Source organism: Triticum dicoccoides, chromosome 5B, assembly GCF_002162155.2.
Source record: "Triticum dicoccoides isolate Atlit2015 ecotype Zavitan chromosome 5B, WEW_v2.0, whole genome shotgun sequence".
NCBI classification, from domain to species: domain Eukaryota; kingdom Viridiplantae; phylum Streptophyta; class Magnoliopsida; order Poales; family Poaceae; genus Triticum; species Triticum dicoccoides.
The window spans coordinates 349,575,219-349,588,727 of record NC_041389.1 but is presented as its reverse complement, the minus strand read 5'-3'; the positions used below and the strand labels follow the sequence as shown (position 1 = coordinate 349,588,727).

General features: G+C 43.6%; 1 long non-coding RNA gene across 1 annotated transcript; it reads left to right on the top strand.

Moving 5' to 3' along the window:
• Nucleotides 1-2,549: 2,549 nt before the first annotated feature.
• LOC119308854 lies at nt 2,550-7,706 on the top strand. The gene is made up of 4 exons (XR_005150325.1): nt 2,550-2,777; nt 2,847-3,173; nt 4,701-7,049; nt 7,144-7,706. It is a non-coding gene; the product is annotated as an uncharacterized LOC119308854 (long non-coding RNA).
• The last annotated feature ends 5,803 nt before the right edge of the window (nt 7,707-13,509 follow it).

Here is a 13,509-nt window from a genome sequence, read left to right as displayed (position 1 = left end):
GCGAAATACAGAGGCCCTTCCAGTGGGTCCCAGCTGTCAGGTGGAGGAATCATTATTTTGCACATAATAAGGAGGCATTTCCTTGTGTGCGGCCGTGGACCCAGCTATCAGCCTCTCCACGTATAGTCCACAGCCGATGGATGTCGTTCGTTGACCACGTTGACCAGGCCGCGTCGAGAGCACCATGGCGGTGGACGGCAGCGAGGCCTAGGAAGGGAACGACACGGAGCCGGGGAAGACTCGGCAATGGTTGCCCACGCGGTGGGGAGTACGAGGGTTATAGGTCCGGCTGCCATCGCCGGAAAATAACAGAAGGTGTGGGTGAGTAGAGGAATGGTCTGGATAGCAATGAAGTACGGAGGGGCGATGTGGCCTATGCGGCAGCACAGCCGGCCACGGGAGGCGGGAGCAGGCAGTCCCACCGGAGCTGGTTTGGGCGGCTGGCGCAAGAAATCAGATATTGAAGAAGCAGCACGGCCGTTGGATTAACATCCAACGGTCACTGCTGCTAGAATCGTTTGTGGACTAAGTTGACAAAGCCAAAGTACACGTCAACCTAGTAGACCCACAAGTCAGCCTCCAAATCTGTCCCAAACAGCATACAACCCGAAATTTCTAGCCAGATTCAAATTAATTTTAAATATAAATATGCCTTAATCTAAATTCGATGAAATTTTACCCACACAAAAACAATGAAATTTAAAATATCAAAATCCGAAAGAAAACAGTATTTTGGAACTAATTGCCTGTTTGCTGTAATTTTTTCATTTTATAGCCCATTTATTATTACTTATAGCCCATTTCTTATTAATTATAGCCCATTTTCTGGGCAAAATGCATCCCTCCTCGTCTTGAAAGATTTCCGGCCCAGCAGGGCGTAGAAAAGCAAGTAGGCCTATGCTGGTTATTCTGCAAAAAACAAAATAGCTGGCTAGCCATTTTTCAGAAAGGAAAAAAACAAACTGGGCTGGTCATGTGCTAAACATATGAAATAAAAGCCTGGGCTAGACGGGCTATGGGTCCCGCACAACCCAATTGATACCCTTCTCCGTCCCAAAAAAACAAAATTACTGCGTGCGCTGCTAAGTCCCTATTGTCATCCTCACCATGTACAGTCATCTCCTTATTCCTCTCGGTTGTTGACCATGTTGACAACACCGGAGGGCGGCAGTGCAGCGAGCGAACCAAGGCGGAGGACGATGATGAGGCCTCGGACGGGAACGAACAGGAGCCGGGGAAGATCACAACCAGCCGTGAGAGGCGGGAGCAGGAGGTCCCGCCGGCGCTGGTTTGGCTTTGGCGGTTCGAGGAAGAAGAGACTGAAGAAACGCGATAGACGTTGAATGTCAATCCAATGGTCAAGGTTGGCACAATCATTTGTTGACTAATCGGACACCAAGTAGCATACTTTTTTATATATAGGAAGAAAACTGCGAGGAAAATGCGTTCGTCTGCCGTCCTCCTCACAGGGAACGTTCACCACATAAGTGACTAGCACCCTTGGTTTTCAACCGAGAGGTCTTGGGTTCGAGTCCCAGGAACTCTCAATTTTGTCCTCCTTCCTTCCTCGAAAAAAGGGAAAGAAAATCAAAGACTTGGGAAGGCGTACAGAACAAGCTAGTGTACCAGTAAAGAGACGTTGCCGAGTTTTAGAAAAAAGAGAGACATGCTCCTGTAGCTGGTTCGAATCCAAACCTAGACTATGACTATATATGGTGCTATGCTACTTTGCAAGTAATGAAACTGACATATCCAACGTTCGCTTCTCCTCTTCTCTACATACTCTGCCTAGCATCAGAAGCTCTGGCCGCAGCAACCATGTCCGCTGGCTGCTCGTCCACCTGCTCTTCAGCAGGCAACAACCAGATATGCGCCAAGTCGCCACCCGTACCATCGCCTGTGGGTCTCATCACACCCCCGCCGGAACGCGCACCGCAGCCGATTGCTCATCGCAACCCGCTGTCGTTGGTGTGGTGCCTCTGCTGCAAATCACGCAGATTCATCCTTTGCGTCTCAACCACAATCCTCAACCCTGGTCGAGTGTTCTACAAATGCCCGAATCATGGGGTAATAATATGTTTAAGTGTTGTTCTGCTGCTTTCAATTGCTGATTGTTTTAATAGTTTGGTTGATGATCTTCCAATTTGATTCGTGCAGAAAAGACACTACTGGAAACAGGAAATTTGCCATCAGCCAGCTCTTTGCCATCTGCCAGCTAATGGCAAAGAACGTCTTTGCCATCTTCTTATAAAAAACAGATGGCAAAGAACTGGCAGACGGCAAAGAACATTGTTGCCATCAGCCAATTCTTTGCCATCTGCTAGTGGATGGCAAATAATCTTTGCCATCTGCCAGTAGATGGCAAAGAGGTTGGCAAATCTTGTGGCCGTCAAGAGTGTAACGGCATACTAGCCCCACCTCTTTGCCATCTGCCAGCAGACGGCAAAGATTCTTCAGATGGCAAAGAGATGGGACTATCTCCCTCCTTGCTAAAAAAATCAAAGAGTGAAAAATTAAAGAAAAGAAAACCCCCAGCCTCCCTAAAAAAATCCCAGCCACCCCGAATCAGTCTCAGCCCACTCCCGTGTGTGCTGGATAGGGTTCCCGGCCACCCTCACCGGTCGCCGCCGCCGCCCTCACCGGTCGCTGCCGCCGTCGGTTTCCCCTACATGGCCGGAGGATAGGCCATCCCGCCGGTCCATTCCCGCCCCACCGTGAGGGAGGAGACCGACCAGTTGTGCCTCCCCGCCGGTCGCCGCCCGCCACCCCACGCTATGGTGAGCCCCTGCGCCACCGCCCTCTCTCCTCTCCTCCCCTACTCCCTCACCCATCTCTCTCCCCCGCAGATGTACCCCGCCGCCAGGAGGCCAGGAGGCCGCCATGGATGACCGTCCCGAGCTCGCCTCGCTGCTCCTCCGGTGACCCTCGTTGCGCCTGGATCCGGGCGGATCCGACGATTCCCCGACGCGCAGGCGGGCCGGCACGCGGCGCTAGGCGAAGGAGCCCTCCCATGGCGGATGAATCGACTGTAGTGTGCAGCATATCGGACAGCTGTAGTCGTCCATGAGGCTGCTGGCGGATGCTGTGTGGAGGAAGGACGGCAAGGCTGGTGGTGCAGTAGTTCACCTCCTCTACGCCCTTTGAATCTGCAACCCGTTATTCCTAGCAGGCATGTAAGCACATACCTGAAAATTCCTGATCTAATCTCCCGCTACCTGAATTCATAACAAAATCCCAATAAATAGGCTTGATTGATAACATTTGGCAAAGAAAAATTCGTTTTTGTGCATGTCCATCTATAAGCAACATTATAAGGGCTGAAAGGAACTGATGAAAGCCAGGTCTTTAGTTATCCTGCATTGTATGTATTCTTATTCTGCCTTGCTGCATTAACCAAAGGCATGGCTTTGAATTTTTTTTCCTATACATTTCACATTGACAGAACCATGCCTAAAAGCCTAATCTCATCATGCGAAGATACTTTGAATGGAACAACAGTTTGCAAATTGTATGTTAGTGAAAATCTTCCAGAGATAAAATTGTTTTCGAAAGGTTTTGGTACTTAATATTTCCTTTGATTCCCCACTTAGTACTCTCTGATGTGATAAGCCACGGTAGTGATGTCAGAGTCTGCTGTGTTGTTTTACTGTGTTCCTTTGTTGTGCTCAGTGAGGTAGAGTTTTTGCTGCTGTAAGCAAGCTAGACGGACTGCTTGACTTGAACAAGTTGCATTCAATTCTTCCTATATTGGATATCAAAATGATTATGTAGTGTGGGTGTCGAAGTATAAAAGAAAACACTCCAATGAATGCTTCCTACAATTATGACTATGCAGTCCATATTCTTCATATCCGTTCACAACAACATGCTCCATCCCTCTTCATATAATTCCAACACTCACATTTCGAAGTGCTACTCATAGAAAACATAGTAAGGCCCTTTCAGTTTCAGCTATGACCAACTTTAATTCTTCTCCTTCATGTATAATAGTGAGACAAGTAGATATATTAATTAAGGTCTGCAGGTTGCCAGTTAAAACTGTTTTCACCAAATTAGTACTCCCTCTCTCTCAGTTTACAAGGCATGCACGTACCCCTAGATCGTCAATTTGACCAACCTAATACAAGTAATATATTATAAAAAATATACCAATATAAACTTCAGATGTTCTATTTTCAAAAGATATAATTTTTGTGTTATATAGTTTATATTAGGGTGATCAAATTGACAACCTAGGTATACGCGTAGGACTTGTAAACTGAGACGGAGGAAGTACATATATGCCTTGATCATGCTTTTCTTCCTTTGTGTGTTACAACGAACCGTGCATACAGTTGTGAATTGTGAAAAGCATATATAGTTGTGCTATAGATTGAAAAGCTAAGTAAACAAAAACAATCGAACTTCTTTAGGCAATAAGAAATCCAATTAGTAAACAACAAAGGAATACAATTCCATAGTTCCACAAATAACCATTGCAGAGGTTTGATTGTTTAGGCAAGCTGCTTACTGCTCTCCGCCATTCGTCCGAGTAGATCAGTTCAGTCTGTTTGTTTATTATTAAGTACTTGATGTAGCTAGCTTTAAGGTTTCCATCCATTCTTCATTCTAGGCTATCAACTAATTTATGCTTTTTTATATAGGCTATAATTTCCAATATTTATGTTTGCTATATATTTGTTTTTTTCCTGAACATATAGCCAGACGTTAGGAGTGAAGGGCTCCAAGGTGGTGCAATGGTTTACAAGAAAACATCCAAATGGAGAAGAGCAAAAATCGCTAAGGCTGTGTATCTTTCTCACCTGCTCTTTTAAACAGAATAATTCTTTATATTATTCCCCTTTTTATTTGTTAAAGCACAATTAATTATCGGCGAGAATGTAGGGGCAACAGAACATTTCATGTCTGACATGCTATTTTGGTTTGAACATAGCTATATTTATTTATTTGACTTTCCCTCTCGGTTGCAAAATCTTGACTTAATACCGTGTTGCAATGTTCTTTTAGAATTTTTATGCTCAAAGTTCTACTATTTTCACTTCAATTGGAGAGTAGCCCCTCTTTCCATGTCATACCAAGAGCACGAGTTCAAATCTGGTGGGGTTCGTGCTATCACAACGTTTTGATACTTTACGTGTAGTGCTTTTCCTCCTTGATTCTGCTAAGCCATAATTTTTTCTCCTCTTTCCATTCTATGTGATAATCCATATCACAAGGGGCAAAGCTTATTACCAACATGCAAACAAACTATAAAATTTGGAATTCTAATATATGGTGAATGCATGCTTCGTATTTGCAGGTTTATAGGACATAAGTATTTCTTCTGGGTATTAATAATATTCCTATATTCCAATTTGTAAAAGATTTCGCAAGTAAGAAATGTTACATAAATGTATAATGTGATCATTAATATACCAAGCGTTTGATCAAAAGAAAAATCACTATATACATGCCTATTTATGAGCAGTACGCATTACACTATAAGTTGTAAAAAGGAGGTGATCAGATTCAACTCCATCCTATATCACCATGTGCAAGGTAGTGGTGTCTTGATGCATATGTGTTGAATCATCTGTACCGTTGATTAGTATTATGTATTGTTCTTACAAAAAAACTGCTTTGCATGATATGCACACGATTCGTGACTTACATTGATTCACATGATACTTTGGAGTAGCAGATTTCTAATACATATTTGCAAGTCTATGCATGTCTTATTTTGTCTTTATAACACAGAAGAAACTAGCTATTAAAATATATTTAAATACTTATAAATTGCTGCAATAACAAAAGGAATCTGGCTGTATCATGCACCACAAAGAGCTCATATAAATACATGATTGTCAATGCGATATAGATATTAGTATGTATAGAAAATATAAATTGTTGGTAGAGACAAGAACTTCTAATCTGAATAATCTATGGTACTTACACTATAATGAGTATACACAAATCTCTTTTTTTAAATGTTTATGGAAACATACTCTCTTTATAATTCTACCATGCTTCTTTGGCAAAAAGGAAGATATATGCCACAATAGCGCACTTGATCGCAGGTGGTCATCCTCCTACCAACGAAGAGCATTAAGAGGTCAGCTAACTTCTCTTTCGTTCAGAAGTACACGCTATTGGATGAGATTTTAATTTCTACTGTATGCATTTTTCCCCTATCTTTCGAAAAAATATAAAGACATGCAGATTGTGTGTTGTTGAAAGAAAATTGCACTTAATCTATCTCTGTATTGTAACAAGATGTTGTGTTGTACATGTACAATTCAGGCGGATGCTAGTAGCTGCTCTTTTCCCTTGCTCTGATCTTCATCTCTACCATGCCGCAAGTATAGCTTGCTCTACTTTCCCTCTGTTTGTTGGATTCCATCTGTTTTGTGAAATGTCTGTTACCGTTTTTGTCAGCCAGAGGAGAGTTGGAATATTTAGTAGCTTGGCAATGCTAGCATTCTATTTTCAGCATGTTTTAGTATCTATGGAAAATTCTAACTTATTCTTCGTGTTAAGTTCATCTAGTTGCACAACAGATACTGTTACCTATACATAAGAGCTCTCTTAAGACACTCCAACCAAGTCTTTTGTTTAAATGGTAAACATTAGATATTTTCAACTATTCTGTGGGTGAGAGTAGTTGAAGGTTATTCATGGAATGCCAGGTGAGTGCACAGCTGCTAGTTACATACATCTCTTTGAGGTCATTGTCTGCAGTCTTACCTTGTTGAGATCATCGTTTACCAGTGGGTGATGATTGGTAGAATATTGGCTTACCTTATTTCAGTAGCTGAATGTAATTATCAGGATTGTACTCTACTTTCTACCTGAATGCAATTAACATGAATTGATACGAGCCCGGTAAAAAAATGCAGAATACTGTTGATCTGCTTATCAGCATCTCCATCATCTGCATTGTCAGCTGGACAGGAACTCTTCCGTTGTGAATATGACAACAATATTCTGCCAAGGATGAGTTACATTCGAAAAACACCGATTCACTAGGGTTTGGGCTACCGCGTAGCTGGTGTGGCTCCAGCGTTGCTCCGGTGAGTCAGATCCCCTCTCTTCCCTTGCCACATCCCTCCTTCCTTATCTTCTTTACCACGCCCCCTCTAACTCTCTGATCCGTCGTCACTCGAGCACCGGGACGCCATGGACAGGATGGCCACTTCCTCCCCTGCCCGGACGCCATGGAGTGGCTAGATCTGGCCATGGACGACGACGCCCAGTGACAAGGGATGGCCTGTCCTGCCACCCTGAAGCCATAGCAAGGCGGATGAACAAGGAGGAGACCACAGTCGGAGGGGAGCTAGGAGGGGTCTGAAGCGGTCGTCTCTTTCGAGCGCAAAGACGGGTCTGCGGTGGATGCTGGGTTGCAGCTCAGGTCGATGGTGCGGCCATGGACACAACCTCCTCAACCTCGACAACCAATGCGTCGGCAGGGGAGCAACTAATTCCTGAACCTTTGCTTCTCCTCTTTTAATTCGAAGTTCTTAGTTTAGTTCCAGATTTCTATGCATGCCACCTTGTTATGATTAATTAGGTTAGTTTAGTTCCAGATTTCTGATAGTAGGATAATACAAACCTGCAGCTTTGTTGTACTAGTGATAGTAGGATAATGCAAGTTTTGACAATCCATGCATATTTCCGCATCATAATAATCTTCTTCTTCTAGTCTTCTTCTAACTTTCTTCTTTCCCATTTTACAGATTTGCTTAAGATCACGGAAGCTTGGGTTGATGGAGTGCTTGTATTTAGTTTTTGTTTTAACCTTGTGAAACTTGCTACCTGTGGATGAAACTGTGTAATATTGATGAAACTATGTATATGTACGGATGAAACTTGCTACTATTGGTAACATGTGTTGGATATATATGTGTTCATGACTATTGGTAATATGTGTTGAATATGCTATATTGGTCATATAAATATAAATTAAATGGGGCAATATAGTCACTTTGCCATCAGCTGGCAGATGGCAAAGAGCTTTGCGATTAGCTGGCAGATGGAAAAGAGGCCACATGTCATCTACATGTAAAATTTGGGCTGGCCTATTTGGGCTCTTTGCCATCTGCCAGCAGATGGCAAAGCTCTTTGCCATCTGCTGGCAGACGGCAAAGCATGTAGCCTTTGCCATCTGCTGGTAGATGGCAAAGAGCCTGCAACCTTTGCCATCTGCTGGCAGACGGCAGAGTATGCTGTTAGCCTTCTAACGGGGCTAACCCCGTTAAGAGGCTTTGCCATCACTGGCAGATGGCACAGGCTCTTTGCCATCAGCCAGCAGACGGCAAAGAAGCCTTTACTGATAGGGTTTCAAACAAACTGTTTGCCATCTGCTGGCAGATGGCAAAGCCTTTGCCATCCGCCGACCATGCCTTTGCCATCTGTCATGGCAGATGGCAAAGTGCCAGATTCCAGTAGTGAGGGAAGATTCGTGTGATTTGTATTTCTGGGAAGTTGTTGATGTGGGGGAATGCAACTACGCTGATTATTTGGTTAGTCGAGGAATCCCAATACCAGCAGGTTGGAGTGTTGGACAAGTAACTGAAGGAACGACAGAAGAGGAAGATGCAAAGCAGAAGGTTAAAGATGCAGTTCCTCTGATCATGGCCAAGCAACAGCTGCTGAACGGCCTTGACAGCAGTGAGGAGATGAAAGAGCTTTTGAAGACAATGGGCAAAATCGATGTGCTCTGTAGGATGATTGTCTCTTTATTTGAAGTGTATGTAGCACTCGTGATGTATTCAGTGACTACGACATGAGCACTTTGCTGAAACTAGTAATGAATGAAACCTGTGTAGCAGGCTGGGCGTAGTGTTGTGAACATCTAATAATTTCTATTAACGGAAAATCAGGGGGTATCCCCTTTTGCTCATCAATAAATAAATAGCAGAGGCCCTGTCGGGTCAGCTTTGTTCTCATTCGAAGACGTCGAGCAAATTGCAGTCCAACAGCAAACTATGTCATCAAATTCAAGTTTCACAGCCAAATATGAGTACAACTAAACAACAATGTCATCATGTTTTAGTTGTCATACAATCACCAAACACAAATCAGCATACATAACAAGTGATGTTCTCATAGCAAAATACTAAACAACATGTTCATCAGGTATTAATTGTCATAGCAAACACAATTTCACATAGTAGATAAAAAAACGTCTTCTGACATGAAAATACGACAAAAGCAATGTAATCATCATCCGCAACAGCAGCGTCAACATCTTCGCCATGTGTATCAGTCTAAATCGTAATTCCCCATGGTGTCATCTTCTTCTTCGCCCTCAACGTCCTCGAACGTTGGCTTCTTCTTGATCAACCCTTGTATGTCCATAGCACGACAGGCAATCTTTTCGCCGATGTCATTGACATGATGATTCTCAAAGATATTTGGAACATCTGTGTTATCTTGTACATCAGGAGCAGTGTAAGCATCATCTTGTTGTGCAACTCCATTAAACGAATTCCTCTGCTCAAACCTTTGCAATACTCTCCAGTCATCGCTACGTGCAAATTTGTCTTCCAAGAAAAATATCTGTGTTGCTTGATTTGCCAAAATAAAAGGCTCGTTGGTCTGGTACGCCGCCTTGACATTGATGGATTTGAAATAATCATCAGCTCTGGGTTTTGCGATCCTGAAAAACAGGTTATACCAACGACAGCACAACAGAACCACACACCGATGATCCTCGAAACTGGAGATATACTGCAACTGAACAATGTCTGTTATGTTAGCATACATTTCAGTTGTCTCTTTGTCATACATATCCGTGCTCATGATGGCACTGTTTTGTGTCTTCCTGCCTTCGTCTCGTGCAAGGGTGTTGTAGCGCACATCTCCAACAACGCAAGATTCATAATGTCTTACCCAAGTATCAGGACCCATTGCTAGTGAGTAAAGGGCATCATCAACTGCCTGCCCATCCTCCCGCATCTTCTTAACCTATGGTTAGAAAATAGACAAGCTGATCATCTTATGTACTCAATATATTAAAAAAACTGACAGTGCACTTCAAAAGCTTACATAGTTCTCGAACCATTTCGCCAATCCTGCCATAACTAGTTTGTCAATGTTTCTTGGATTTTGCAGCAGTAACTCTTTGTAGATGCTGCACAACATAGTGATCACGTCAAACATCTAAATATACAAGAATGTGCTGCAAGTTTAGTAGATTACAATGTATAAGCTGCAGTACTGCACTTACTTGATATAAGATAGTATCTCAGGACAGTTATTCAACACATACCAAACCATTTTGTCCAAATCTTTAGGTTTGTCCTCTTGTCGACTCTTCCCTGTAACTCGAACAGAATAATCGAAAACATTGAGCCCGGGATTGTCTTCACCCACCTCTTTGCTAAGCTGATCAGCTGTTTCAATGTATTTTGAGCAGAATGTCAATGCTTCTGTAGCAATGTAGGCCTCTGTAATGGAACCCTCGGGTCTAGCTCTGTTCCTAACATAGCCCTTGAAAGTGCCTAGCCGCCTTTCAGTAGGGTACATCCAGCCATACTGTACTGGACCTCTAAGTAGTGTCTCATCAGGTAGATGAACAACCAAATGCACCATCACATCAAAGAAGGCTGGAGGATATATCTTCTCAAGGTCGCATAGGATAGTTGGTATCTTGTCTCTAGACGCTCCAAAGCATCTATCCTGATATTTCTACTGCAGAGTTCCCTGAAGAATTATCCCAACTCCGCAACTGCTCTATATAAGTCAGGGCGGACCAATCCTCTAAGGATAACAGGTAAAACCCTTTGAAGTAGGACGTGGCAGTCATGAGTTTTCAACCCTTGTACCTTGTTTCCATCTGCACTGACTCCTTTCAGGGCTGGAAGAAAATCCATGTGGGAATCTCACACATGACAGGACCTCGCAGAATTCTTTTCTTTTTACCTTGTCCAAGACGTACACAACTGGTGCCATATCCCGTGGTTTACCTTTATCTTGCACCTGCAAATCCCTTCTGATACCCAGGTGTGTCAAATCAATCCTAGATTTTAAGGTATCTTTCGTCTCGCCTTCAATATTAAGAAGTGTGCCGATAATGCTGTCACATATATTTTCTCGATTTGCATCACATCAAGATTATGCCGCAGATCCAAATCTTTCCAATACTCCAAGTCCCACAAAGTGGACCTGCGGGTAAACAATAATCTTTCTTCTGCCCTGCCACGCTTCCTTTTCCCGCTACCATTACCAGGATGGTTTCCTGGTGCAATATGCCTGACCTTCTCTAATTCCACTTACAACTCATCGGCGGTGAGCCTCTTTGGCGCACCACGGTTTTCATGCTTTGCATTGAACACATGTCTTCGGTATTTTCTAGGATGCGGCTTGTCCTTGGCAAGGAAACGGCGGTGTCCAATGTAACAGATCTTGCTAAGTATTGCGTATGCAAGCGGATTCCTGTCACAGTGAATAGATGCATTGTAACCATGTGTCGTTCGCCCTGACATAGTGCCCAAAGCCGGATAATCATGGATGCACCAAATTATAACAGCACGTAGAAACAAATCAGCTGGTGGGCTACTATACAGGTCTCGAGTGAGAACACCCTTCCATAGCTATTGAAGTTCCTCCTCAAGAGGCTCCATGAACAAATCAAAATCCTTTTTAGGACATTTTGGACCTGGGATGAGCAAGGCCATCATGTAGTTTGATTCTTTGATGCAGACATTTGGAGGCATGTTGTAAGGGATAACAAGCACTGACCACATGCTATATGTGGCGCTCTGGTGGCCAAATGGTTAAATCCATCTGAAGCTAAGCCAAGTCTAATGTTTCTCGGGTCAGCAGCAAACTCTTTGTGTTTATCATTGAAGCTTTTCCACTCACTACCATGAGATGGATGGCTCATTACATTCTAATCTCTGCACTCCTGGTTCCTAGAATGCCATAGTACATCCTCTCTCGTTTTAGCATCATGAAACAACCTCTGCAATCTTGGTGTAATTGGAAAATGTCTCAAAACATTATGAGGAATCCTCTTCACAGCATCGCCATCTTTCCATCTTGATGATTTGCATTTCGGGCATTCACTTAAGTTGGCATAATCCTTCCGGAACAGAACACAATTATTCTCACAAACATGGATCATATCATATCCAATTCTAACTGCACGAAGGAAATTCTTCATTTTACTGTAGGTGTGTGGCAGCTCAGACGCATCTAGGAAAGATTTGCGTGAAGCAGCCAACATCGCATCAAATGATTTGTTGGTCATCCGCTCAGATGTCTTCACCTCAAGAAAGGTGACCATAGCTGAGAATACTGACAGCTTATTTCCTGGGGTGACAACAATGTTGCATTTTTCCAACATGCGGGCCCACCGTTTTTCTTCTGCAGGTGAAAGTTCACGGAATGCACGAGCATTTCTTAGCATTGTTTCAATGTTGGTCAAACTCACTGGCTCCGCCACCACCACCTCCTTCTCCTCTTCCACCTAAGCATTAGGCAGATCAAGATGGTGATCTGCTGCTTCCACGTAGTCAATAACATTGACGTTCACAGCTTCACCATGATGAACCCACCTAGTATATGTGACCGACATCCCATACAAGTGTAGATGATTTTGCACAGTTGACTGGGGTCTTGTAACTGAATTCATACAACTGCTACACGGGCAGAGCACATCTGATTTCGGACCACCGAACTCAGCTCTGATAAAGTTCATGAAGTTTTTAACCCCCTCGACATATGCAACGGAGAATCTTTGAGCAGAAGTTATCCAAGTCCTGTCCATCTGTTAAACATACAAATTAGTTCTTCTACTAGATATTACAGGAAAAACATATATGTTTTTTTATGAAATCCAAAAAAAATACCTAGGCCGATGTCTAAAGCTATGGCAAGATATTTGGACGAGCAAATCTAAGTAACGAAATATATGTAAAGCTAATTCAGCAAACAGATTTGAGTGCTAAATTATGGCAGGCTATTTCAGCAGTCAATGAAGCCGAGCACACATCCATCGAACTATCGAAGGCCATCACACCAACAAAGATCGAGCATAAAACGGTGTAGAGCTATTCCACCTAACAGATTGGCTACTAGACCATGGCAATCTACGTCACAATAAATATATGGCAGGATATTTTAGCAACTAATCGGCCTTGGCATGCCATCTCAACTAAGCAGATTGAGTGTAGAACAGGGTAAGGAAGCTTTTAAGCAGAGCATATTGACAGTAAACTACTTCGGCAAACAGTGAGATTAACAGCTTCTACTAGCTAACATTCAGCGCTACAACGACATGAACGGGGCCTCAGTCTAGAATGCGCGTACCGTGGGAGAAGCTGACCGCCGTGCGTCTCCACACGAACGTCGCCAGTGGTGGCGGCGCTGACCGCCGTGCGCCTCCACAAGAACGTAGCCAGAGGTGGCAGCGCGGCTAGAGGACGGCAGTCTACGAGAGCGTACTGTTGGAGTGAGAGGATCACCGTGCGTCCCCTCGACGAACCGCGGCACCGACGTATCGGCGCGGCAGGGAGGGCGGTTTTG